Raw genomic sequence first — 12,040 nt, forward strand, 5'->3', positions numbered from 1 at the left:
TGCAGGGCAGAGAGGGACGTGGTGCTGCAAGCACCCTGTCACAGTATCCTCCTCCTCCCCAAGGTTGATGCTGCGCAGCAACCCTGGAGAGATATTCAGCCACCACATGTTCCTGCTGGCCGATGACGGATTCGAAACTGAACAGCTGCAGGGACAGGTACCACCAAGTGAGACAGCTGTTGTGATCTTTCATGGAATGCATCCAGGGTCAGAGCACGGTGGTCAGTCTCCGGTGAACTCCCTTCCCAGCAGATAGTACCGCAAGCTCTCCAGGGACCACTTGATAGCCAGGCCCTCCTTCTCCACCGTTGAGTACCTGGTCTCCCAAGGCAGCAGCTTGTGCTTAGATACAAGATGGGTTGCCCTTCTCCCGGAGTACCCTGAGCCAGGACAGCTCAATCCCAAGGGCCGATGCATCGGTCTGGACCAGAAACCTGTGGTTGAAATCGTGACTCCACAGGACAGGTGGCATACACAGACAAGTCTTCAGGGTCTGGAAAGCAGTCTTGCAGTCCTCACTCCAAATGACAGAATTCCTCTGATTCTTCACAGTGAGGGTGGTCAGGGGAGTGGTAATGGAAGCAAACATGCAGGACAAACCTGTATCAGCTGGCCAGCCCCAGAAAGGACCTCACCTCCTTCGTCGTGCGGGGACATGGACAACTGCAGTTCACTTCCACCTTGTCCAGCTGTGGACGGACCTCATCATGCCCCAGCTGATAGCTGAGGTATTTAACTTCCTCCTTGGCCCACTCACACTTGGCCAGATTCAGCGTCAGGCCCGCCTCTTGAATCTGGCTCAGAACCCGTTCCAGGTGCCGCATGTGCTCCTCCCAGGTGGCACTGAAGATGACAACATCATCCAAGTAAGCAGCGCAGCAGTCTTCACACCCATGCAAGACACAGCTATTAGGCTCTGGAAGGTGGCAGGCACTCCATGCAGCCCGAAGGGCATCACAGTAAACTGGAAGAGGCCTGCATGTGTCCGGAAAGCAGTTGTAAGGGGCGACAGGACACTTCCAACGGCACCTGCCAATAGCCCTTGCAAAGGTCCAACGGTGGTAATGAACCGGGCCCATCCAGTCTTCTCCAGCAAGTCGTCAATGCAAGGCATTGGATAGGCATCAAACTCTGACACTGCGTTGAGCTTCCAGAAGTTAATGCAAATGCGCAGCAAGCCATCTTCTTTACCACGATGACCACTGGACTGCACCACTCGGGCTGTGATGGTTCGATCACCCCCAGACGCGTATTTCCTCTACTTCCTTCAGAAGCTTCCCACCAGATATTGTGGCACCCGGTAGGACCGCTGGCAGATTGGACCCCCTCTCTTTCAGATGGATGGCATGCTCGACCAGGTTGGTCTTCCCCGGGCTGGCCGCAAACAGCTTTGACACCGCTGGAGAACCTCGCCGAGTTGACTGGCCTGAGTAGTGGAGAGGTGGTAGAGCACAGGCTCGGCAGACTGGATGGAACTGGCCACAGATGATGACTCCTCCTCCTCATCACTATCCACCTCCGTCACCACAGAGAGGCCACTGGAACCAAGGCAGGCTCCTCCTTCCACTCCTTCAACAAGTTATCATGGTACGTCTGCTTCGCCTTTCTCTTCTCAGGATGGTGGATTTCATAAGTCATGAGGCCCATCTTCTGGAGCACAGTGTAGGGGCCCTGCCACTTGGCAAGTAACTTGCTGGTGGGGACGGCAGCAGGAGCAAAACCTTCTGGCCGGGCTTAAATTCTCTGTGTCGGGCTTAGCATTCATACCACAACTTCTGGGACTGCTGGACCCCCCATAGGTTGCTCTCTGCTTCCTCCCGGTACTGGGCCAACCTTCCCCGCATCTCAAGCAGAAACTGGACCACACTCCGTTCACTAGCTGCAGATGAAGGAGCATTCCAACTCTTCTGCAGCAGGTCAGTGGCCCTTGGACGTCCCAGCCATACAAACACTCAAACGGGGAAAAACCCATGGATGCCTGAGGGACTTCATGGTAGGCAAACAGCAGGAAGGGTAAACCATCGATCCAGTCCCGCCCCAGTGTCCACCACAAACTTCTGCAGCATCTTCTTGAGGGTTTGGGTGAACTCGCTCGACCAAACCGTCTGTCTGTGGGTGATACGGAGTGGCCCTGATTGGCGAGATTCCCAATTGGCGATGGAAGAGGTGCAGAAGCCGTGAAAGTGAAGTTGGTCCCCTGATCTGTCACAATCTCCTCTGGAATACCGACCTGGAAAACAACTGCACAAGACAATGCAGCACAGCAGGGGCAGTGACAGTGTGCAATGGAAACGCCTCAGGGAAACGTGTGGCATAGTCTGAGACCACTAAGATGTATTGATGGCCCCGGCTGCTCTTCACTAACGGACCGACAACGTCCATAGCTATACACCGAAATGGTGTGGAAATCCCCGGCATCCGTCGGAGGTAGGCTCGATCGGATTGGCGTACATGGGAAGTTTTATGGCAGATAGGACAGGTCTTACAGTACATCTGCACATCAAAGTACATGGAGGGCCAATAGAATCTGGAGGCTATGCGCAAAAAGGTTTATTACGGCCCAAATGACCAGCCCAGGGCAAGGTGTGTGCCAAGTGCGAATCATCTGTCGAAGGCCACCTGAACAACAAGGAGTTTTGACACCGTCAGTCACTGCATAAAGGACGCCATTATCAACGAATAAAACACTCTGTGTCCCCTTGTACCAAATTCTGACCCCCAACCACCTTGCAAACAGCGGCAGGAGAAACCCATCCCCCTTTTGCAAGGCCCCCAATGTCTCATGGCACCTCCCACAAGTCCCTTGTAAGCCCCTTTCTCACAGTCGGGCTCCCTGGATTTCAGCCCCTTCTCAAAACGCTGCTGGCGGCGAGACCTCTGTGGCCCCTTGACCCCTCCGTCAAACAGGAATTATCCAACATCGAAAAAGGGTCTACAAGGTTTCCTGAACGTCTCTGGTATGGACGTCAGTCCAGCCCTGGCCCTGGCCGGGTGATCACCTGATATGACCTGATATGCTCTTCCCACTATCACTATCTTTTTCATCCAATAGAACATCCAGCAGCACTGGTAAATCCCCACCCCAAAATGGCAGCAACAGGTAGCTATCCACTACCCCCACGTCAGCAAACAGGGCTGTTCATCCACCACCACCGTCAGGTCTGCTGTTGGATAGGAAGTCTGTCCCCATGCACACTAACATAACATCCTCCTGCCTGCTAAAGTCCACAATCTCTGTCGATACAATGTCTCTCCCCACTAGGGTCTGGAAGCTACCAGAATCCACAAGAGCAGTCACAGGCTGGCCATTAATGGTAATGTCTTTTAAACCGCTGCCTTCTTTTTACAGCCTTTTCCACCTCCGTCCTGGGAGTATAACAGGCACCAGTCAACTTTGCTTTTCTGATGTGGACATAAGGATGCTTTGTGCCCCAGCTATTGACAGTAGTAACAGACAAGCTCCTTACTGGCACCTTGTTGACCAGGAGCTGGGCTCGGATCTGCTGGTGGCTGGTAGCTAGTCTGGAATGCTCGTCTGGGCTGCACCATTGATTGATGGCCGAGTCCACCGGGATGTACAGGTGGGCCTCCCCTCCGCGCGTTAAGATACTGCAGTGCTAGCTTGGCTGCAGCTAGTCTGTCCACAGGCTCGTGCTCCTTTACCCAGGTACGGATGTCAGCTGGAAAGACCCGCAGAAGCTGCTCCAGGATGATCTGTTCCCCAATCTGCTCATTGGAGTGCTGCTCAGGATGGATCATCGACGATAGAGTCCCTTCATGCAATTGTATGTCTCCGTTGGGTTTCCCCAGGTGGAACCAGGCTGGACCGGAACTGCTGACGATACATCTCCGGCGAGATGTCAAACTGGCCCTCAGGTCAGAATACAGGTGGGCCCTCTCCTCATCCATTGCTGTATAGGCCTCAGTGCCTTACCACTAAGTAACGGCAGCAGATGGCAGGCCCACTCATCCTGCGGCCACCCCCATGTCTTAGCAATATGCTCAAAGCAAAGGAGGTAGTTTTCAATGTCCTCTCCCGCCACATACTGAGGGATTTTAGGGTCACCATAGGATCGAACCTCAGGCCTGGAGCATTCCTCTTCACCACTCACATGAACTCTGGGTAGATCTATAGAGGAACTTTGATGTGGCCGGGGAGCAGGTGTTTGGCAGAGTCAGCCGTGTGGCTTAGACTAGACTCCTCAGTTGGCGACTGAGCCCCCTCAGGTAAGGGGACAGACATTGCTGCTTTCTGCTCATCCATAGGCACTTGCTGGTCCTGCTGTGCTACTGCCAAACACGCCCGGAGGTTCTTTAAAACTCAGCCAGGAAACCCTCCACTCGTGTCTGCTGGCTTATCATAAAGGTTTTCATTAGGCCCAGGAGCTCACCTATTGACTCAGCTTCTCCATGATTTACCAGCTCCTCCTCTTCCTCCATTTTATGCTGCTGGGACTGACGTTTTCTTCGACTCGCCATCCCACTTCTGACACCATATGTCACGGGGTTCTGCTCAAACTGCTCAAAAATATAATAATAATGACTGAGTTAAAGATTTCTCCCAGCAATATACTTTATTCAGGGCCAGCAATTTAAAAAAAAAAAAAAAAACCCACAAGGAGTGGAGGAAAAAAAATACTCAGACACCGTATGGACAACAGCACCACTAATGCATCAAGACCAAAGCTCCAACACCATCTCCCCTCCTAGCAGAAATATCTCCCCCCCTAAATACCCAAAGCCCCGCCCCTGGGTGTACCAAGAGTTAATCAGAGGGGAATGTTTTTAACACTGCCCAAACAATCTATAACGCCAAACCAAAACTCAATCACAATAATAAAATTCCTTACACATCTTTGTACCCAAAAATAAACAACAAAATGTAACAAATCAGACAACAAATCTACACATGCAAGAATGGTTCAACCCGAGGTCAGCTGACCACTTGAAGCGCACCACAATGTGCTATTTAAAGCGCAACCAGAAAGCGCTTCAGTTTAGCCCCAAAGGATAGCTGAGAGCTGCGCAACAACAGGTAAGAGAGTTTGTCAACATTCAGTACCCAAATTATGGACATATAGACCCAAAGTGTGCACCCTCAACTGCACTACAACTGGGAGGATGTGTATATGAATTCAAGCAGAGAACCAGCGCGCTGTAATCACACAGTCCCTGAGCACAGAGGGAGAGAGAAGGAGAGGCACGCAGGGCAGAGAGGGACGCGGTGCTGCAAGCATCCCGTCACAGTCAGCAATCCAATGTGTCTGATATTGTCTTATCCTTACCGGAAAATCAATACTTAACTACCTTAGCGTAAAGAAGAATCAGGGCAAGGTCTTCACTAAACTGTAAACTGCTGAATCTGTCACCTGTCGGTACTTTAACGTTTCCCATAATCCCACTGCATTTCCCAGACTGCTCTGTGGTGCCAGCAGAGTTCTGGCATTTCAAAGCCATGTAAACCATGGCTAGCGAGGATTTGGATGGCACAGATTCAGCAAGTTCACAAGTGATTATGATGACACATTCTCTCAACTTGAGAGGGTTATCTAGAGGAGGTGTTGCACCTTTGAAGAACTTCTGCTGTGCCCCTGATGTTGCCTTGTCCATACTTCACAAGGTGTGTTTACATTGTGCCCTAAAACAGAACTCTGCTGAAACCGAGCTCTCGAGTGAGCCACGGACCGCGAGATGGCCCGAGATTCACAACTGAGAAACAACGAATAACAAACACTCCTGTTAAGAAACTAATGCTGTTACAGTCAAACATATGTTCAAAAATGCCAACATTTCTTAACCCATTAATAGCTATTTTTGTAACTTCGCAACTACTTCTCATATCAAGCATTGAAGCAAAAGCTGCAGTCTCGCACGTCTCTTCGGCGTCATAAACGATATTACGGTTCATTGTTCACATTTCGCGAACCTGGTTTTAAAACTATGCTTTTAAAGCTGCTTTTGTGCAGGATTAGTGGCGGTCAAACTCGTGAGTGAATGAGCAACCTTTCTGTAATCCATCAATACAGAACATGCAGATTGCAAAAAAAAAAAAAAAATGATGTGAGAGAAAATCTGAGCTCAGATTCAGATTCAGCACCCCAAAATTACCCTAATCAGTTCTCACAGTACATGCAAAAAAATTTTTTGTGTTGTTGACCAGTGTTATTTTTAATATTTTCATCAATTCTAAAATTAACTCATAGATCCAACAACATGGTGCCTTAGAGGTTAGCACTGTTGGCTTACAATGAAAAGATCCTGAGATGCTTCTCGGCTGTGGCTGGCCTTTCCGTGTGGAGTTTCTTCTCACTTCCAAAAACAACCAGACTTTGTTAGTCGATACAGGATACCATCCTACATAACACTCTCCAATGTTATAGAAATTTGATCTTTTTTGACAGTTATTAATTTTTGAAAATTTGTTCAATGTTAAGGGCCCCTTCACACATAGTACAAATTTGGTCAAATTACAGCGAAACAGCGCAAAACAGTTCAAATTAGCGCACCACGAAACATTGTGCCAATGGGCAGGTGTGCACGATCCCGGCGCGACGTTCATGCACGCGACGGTGTCTTTCGAGCAGGAACACAGTGCGAGCTGCTGCAGCTGTTCGCACTGTGGGACAAGCTGCACCACATCGTGCTGCTGATGTGGAGAAAAATAAAATAAAAAACAGCTGTATAATCAGTGAATATCACTGGGTTGATATAAATAATACAGAAAAGGGGACGCAATACAGAAACCCGCGGTTAAATAACCCTGTTTAAAAAAAACATGGGACTCAGCAACTTCTCAGTTGTGGGGCACTTAGAGAAATTTCACATTCACCTCGACAGTGATTGTCTGCTGACTGTTTTCGTGATGATAGTATGAATGGCCACACATTTTCTACTGTCAAATGAGCGGTGTTAGATGTTCATGTGTTTCTGCTGGAATTTGGCCGACACTGCTACGAGAGGTTCGATGGGCTCGTCACAGCACACACTCTGTCTTTCAGCTGATGCTGTGCACAAATATTGTAGCAACAGGTATACGAGGCGTTCGAGGCAGTTATGAATTTACATGTTATGCATACGATTCCTGCTTCATGCACACTTTGTGCGCACTTCGACCACATTCGCACTAAAGATAGGGATTTTCCAAGATTTTACCTGAACTTTAGTCTTTGAGCTATGACCTTGAAAACTGAATGAGTCTTGCCTATCAGGATGTGAATGTTCAGTAAAAAAAAAAAAATCATATATCTAGAGGTGGGAATGGGTTTAAATCGGCAAAGGGAGAAGTGCTCACTAACAGAGATTTCGACAGATTTGTGAACAATATTTGAGAGAAATACAGTGAGGAAATAAAAATTTGAACACCCTGCGATTTTGCAAGTTCTTCCACTTAGAAATCATGGAGGGGTCTGAAATTTTCATCTTAGGTGCATGTCCACTGTGAGAGGACATAATCTAAAAAACAAATACAGAAATCACAATGTATGGATTTTTTTTTATTTGTATGTTACTGCTGCAATAATTATTTGAACACCTGTGAAAATAAAAGTTAATATTTGGTACAGTAGCCTTTGTTTGCAATTACAGCGGTCAAACGTTTCCTGTAGGTTTTCACCAGGTTTGCACACACTGCAGCAGGGATTTTGGTCCACTCCTCCATACAGATCTTCTCTAGATCTTTCAGGTTTGGAGTTTCCCTGGCTGTGTGTTTGGGGTCATTGTCATGCTGGAAGACACAGCCATGACCCATCTTCAATGCTCTTAATGAGGGAAGGAGGTTGTTTGCCAAAATCTCACAATACATGACCCCATCGATCTTCCTTTCAATACGGTGCAGTCATCCTGTCCCCTTTGCAGAAGAGCACCCCCAGAGTATGATGTTTCCACCCCATGCTTCATGGTTGGGATGGTTTTCTTGGGGTTGTTCTCATCCTCTAAACATGGTAAGTGGAGTTGATTCCAAAAAGCTCTATTCTGGTCTCATCTGTCCACATGACCTTCTCCTATGCCTCGTCTGGATCATCCAGATGGTCACTGGTGATTTTCAAAAATGTGCTGGCTTGAGCAGGGGGACCTTGCTGCCCTGCAGGATTTTAAACCATGACAGCATCATGTGTTACTAATGTAATCTTTGTGACTGTGGTCCCAGATCTCTTCAGGTCCTTGACCAGGTCCTCCTGTGTAGTTCTGAGCTTTCTCAGAGTCATCCTTACCCCACAAAGTGAGATTTTGCATTGAATCCCAGACCGAGGGAGATTGACAGTCATCTTGTGTTTCTTCCACTTTTTAATAAATAATCATAACAGTTGTCTTCTACCAAGCTGCTTGCCTGTTGTCCTGTAGTCCATCCCAGCCTTGTGCAGGTCTACAGTTTTGTCCCTGGTGCCCTTAGACAGCTCTTTGGTCTTGGCTATGGTGAACAAGTTGGAGTGTGATTGATTGAGTGTGTGAACAGGTGTTTTTTTATACAGGTAACAAGTTCAAACAGGTGCAATTAATACAGGTAAAGAGTGCAGAATAAGAAGGCTTCTTAACGAAAAATTAACAGGTCTGTGAGAGCCAGAATTCTTGCTGGTTGGTAGGTGTTGAAATACTTATTTGCAGCAGTAACATACAACTAATCATTAAAAAAATCATACATTGTGATTTCCGTTTTTTTTTTTTTTTTTTTAGATTATGTCTCTCACAGTGGACCATGCACCTAAGATGAAAATTCAGATCCCTCCATGATTTCTAAGTGGGTAGAAACTTGCAAAAATCGCAGGGTGTTCAAATACTTATTTTCTTCACTGTAGGTGTTTTGTGTATAAAGAAAATGTTTTAGGTCTTCGAGTTCAGCTCATGAAAAATGTGAGCAAAAACAAAAATGTTGCGTTCTTATATCTTTGTTCATTGTAGAAAACTGGTGAAGATGTGACTTAGGTTTGGATCTGAAAGTCTAAACAGAATTTGGCTGATCTCTCACTGATCATGACAAATGTATGCACTCTGCTGAGTGCCCTTGCAGGATTTTACATTTACTTTCCTTCTTTTATGATGCAAACACAACTGTTCTTGATATTGTTTTTTTATTGTTGAGTAAACAGGACAGTTTGTGCGTGATTTATTCAAACCACTGCTTAAACAGAGATGATTACATTTAAATACAGTTTTTAAAATCACAAAAACAGAATTACAATTCCCACTGCTCACCCACATTCTCAACATCTGACTTCAACTTTTCAGATTTTATCAACTTTTGTCCATCATTTAAAATGTGGCAATCATGAAATTGTGGGCTGGGTTTATTACTAATATTTTATTCATGCATTTGTAAAATCAACACAATATGTCAGAGCTTCCTCTGCCATCCAAGGGCACAACCACCCGGCTTCTCCTGACGACTTTGCCCATGTGCAAATGATCACTGTGGGTGGAGGTTGTGCATGCACATGACATTAGATACAAGTCATATCAACAGAATAATAACAATCACCCTCAACTTAAATCCATCTTTAAGGACCCCAATAAATATTGTATTTTATTTTGATTATGACTGAATTGGAAATCCTGCAGTTAAGTTTGCACATCTTGAGTCAGATTCCTAATGATATGCTCAGTTTTTGTCAGCTCTCATTGGATGTTCTTTGCAGTAAATGTTTTTTTTTTTTTTTCATGTAGGGGGGAAAGATTAAAATATTACTGAGTTAGTCTGGCTTCTCTCAAGACAGCTGTCACTTTGCAAACTGCAGAAGTTGGACATCTACAGGCCAGTGTTCAGTGACTTTAACCAAACATAACAATTCTCTCTGCAGAACCTGAAAGAGACTCCAAGACAATCCTTCTATTGTCTATGGGGATGAGTTCTTTCAAATAAGAAACCCAACAGGGATGAAAATGATACAAAAAGGGAGAGAGGTCAATGTCACGCTTCATGATGTGGAACAAGCAGAATGCTGGACACAAAATGCAGACTCAGGGGACTGCAGGAGTGTGGAGTAATAAAAAAGGCTTTATCTAGACACTCAGTGATCAATCAATCAATCAATCAATCAATTTTTTTATATAGCGCCAAATCACAACAAACAGTTGCCCCAAGGCGCTTTATATTGTAAGGCAAGGCCATACAATAATTATGTAAAACCCCAACGGTCAAAACTGACCCCCCTGTGAGCAAGCACTTGGCTACAGTGGGAAGGAAAAACTCCCTTTTAACAGGAAGAAACCTCCAGCAGAACCAGGCTCAGGGAGGGGCAGTCTTCTGCTGGGACTGGTTGGGGCTGAGGGAGAGAACCAGGAAAAAGACATGCTGTGGAGTGGGACCAGAGATCGATCACTAATGATTAAATGCAGAGTGGTGCATACAGAGCAAAAAGAGAAAACAGTGCATCATGGGAACCCCCCAGCAGTCTACGTCTATAGCAGCATAACTAAGGGATGGTTCAGGGTCACCTGATCCAGCCCTAACTATAAGCTTTAGCAAAAAGGAAAGTTTTAAGCCTAATCTTAAAAGTAGAGAGGGTGTCTGTCTCCCTGATCTGAATTGGGAGCTGGTTCCACAGGAGAGGAGCCTGAAAGCTGAAGGCTCTGCCTCCCATTCTACTCTTACAAACCCTAGGAACTACAAGTAAGCCTGCAGTCTGAGAGCGAAGCGCTCTATTGGGGTGATATGGTACTACGAGGTCCCTAAGATAAGATGGGACCTGATTATTCAAAACCTTATAAGTAAGAAGAAGAATTTTAAATTCTATTCTAGAATTAACAGGAAGCCAATGAAGAGAGGCCAATATGGGTGAGATATGTTCTCTCCTTCTAGTCCCCGTCTGTACTCTAGCTGCAGCATTTTGAATTAACTGAAGGCTTTTTAGGGAACTTTTAGGACAACCTGATAATAATGAATTACAATAGTCCAGCCTAGAGGAAATAAATGCATGAATTAGTTTTTCAGCATCACTCTGAGACAAGACCTTTCTGATTTTAGAGATATTGCGTAAATGCAAAAAAGCAGTCCTACATATTTGTTTAATATGCGCTTTGAATGACATATCCTGATCAAAAATGACTCCAAGATTTCTCACAGTATTACTAGAGGTCAGGGTAATGCCATCCAGAGTAAGGATCTGGTTAGACACCATGTTTCTAAGATTTGTGGGGCCAAGTACAATAACTTCAGTTTTATCTGAGTTTAAAAGCAGGAAATTAGAGGTCATCCATGTCCTTATGTCTGTAAGACAATCCTGCAGTTTAGCTAATTGGTGTGTGTCCTCTGGCTTCATGGATAGATAAAGCTGGGTATCATCTGCGTAACAATGAAAATTTAAGCAATACCGTCTAATAATACTGCCTAAGGGAAGCATGTATAAAGTGAATAAAATTGGTCCTAGCACAGAACCTTGTGGAACTCCATAATTAACTTTAGTCTGTGAAGAAGATTCCCCCTTTACATGAACAAATTGTAATCTATTAGACAAATATGATTCAAACCACCGCAGCGCAGTGCCTTTAATACCTATGGCATGCTCTAATCTCTGTAATAAAATTTTATGGTCAACAGTATCAAAAGCAGCACTGAGGTCTAACAGAACAAGCACAGAGATGAGTCCACTGTCCGAGGCCATAAGAAGATCATTTGTAACCTTCACTAATGCTGTTTCTGTACTATGATGAATTCTAAAACCTGACTGAAACTTTTCAAATAGACCATTCCTCTGCAGATGATCAGTTAGCTGTTTTACAACTACCCTTTCAAGAATTTTTGAGAGAAAAGGAAGGTTGGAGATTGGCCTATAATTAGCTAAGATAGCTGGGTCAAGTAATGGCTTTTTAAGTAATGGTTTAATTACTGCCACCTTAAAAGCCTGTGGTACATAGCCAACTAACAAAGATAGATTGATCATATTTAAGATCGAAGCATTAAATAATGGTAGGGCTTCCTTGAGCAGCCTGGTAGGAATGGGGTCTAATAAACATGTTGATGGTTTGGATGAAGTAACTAATGAAAATAACTCAGACAGAACAATCGGAGAGAAAGAGTCTAACCAAATACCGGCATCACTGAAAGCAG

The 12,040-nt window shown here is 45.5% G+C and overlaps 1 protein-coding gene across 1 annotated transcript in view; it reads left to right on the top strand.

The window, feature by feature from the left end:
• LOC117510402 (hyaluronan and proteoglycan link protein 1-like) overlaps positions 1–12,040 on the top strand; it is a 50,135-nt gene that overhangs the window by 13,060 nt on the left and 25,035 nt on the right. The window lies entirely within an intron of this gene.

The sequence above is a fragment of the Thalassophryne amazonica genome, chromosome 5 (assembly GCF_902500255.1).
Source record: "Thalassophryne amazonica chromosome 5, fThaAma1.1, whole genome shotgun sequence".
Lineage (NCBI taxonomy): Eukaryota > Metazoa > Chordata > Actinopteri > Batrachoidiformes > Batrachoididae > Thalassophryne > Thalassophryne amazonica.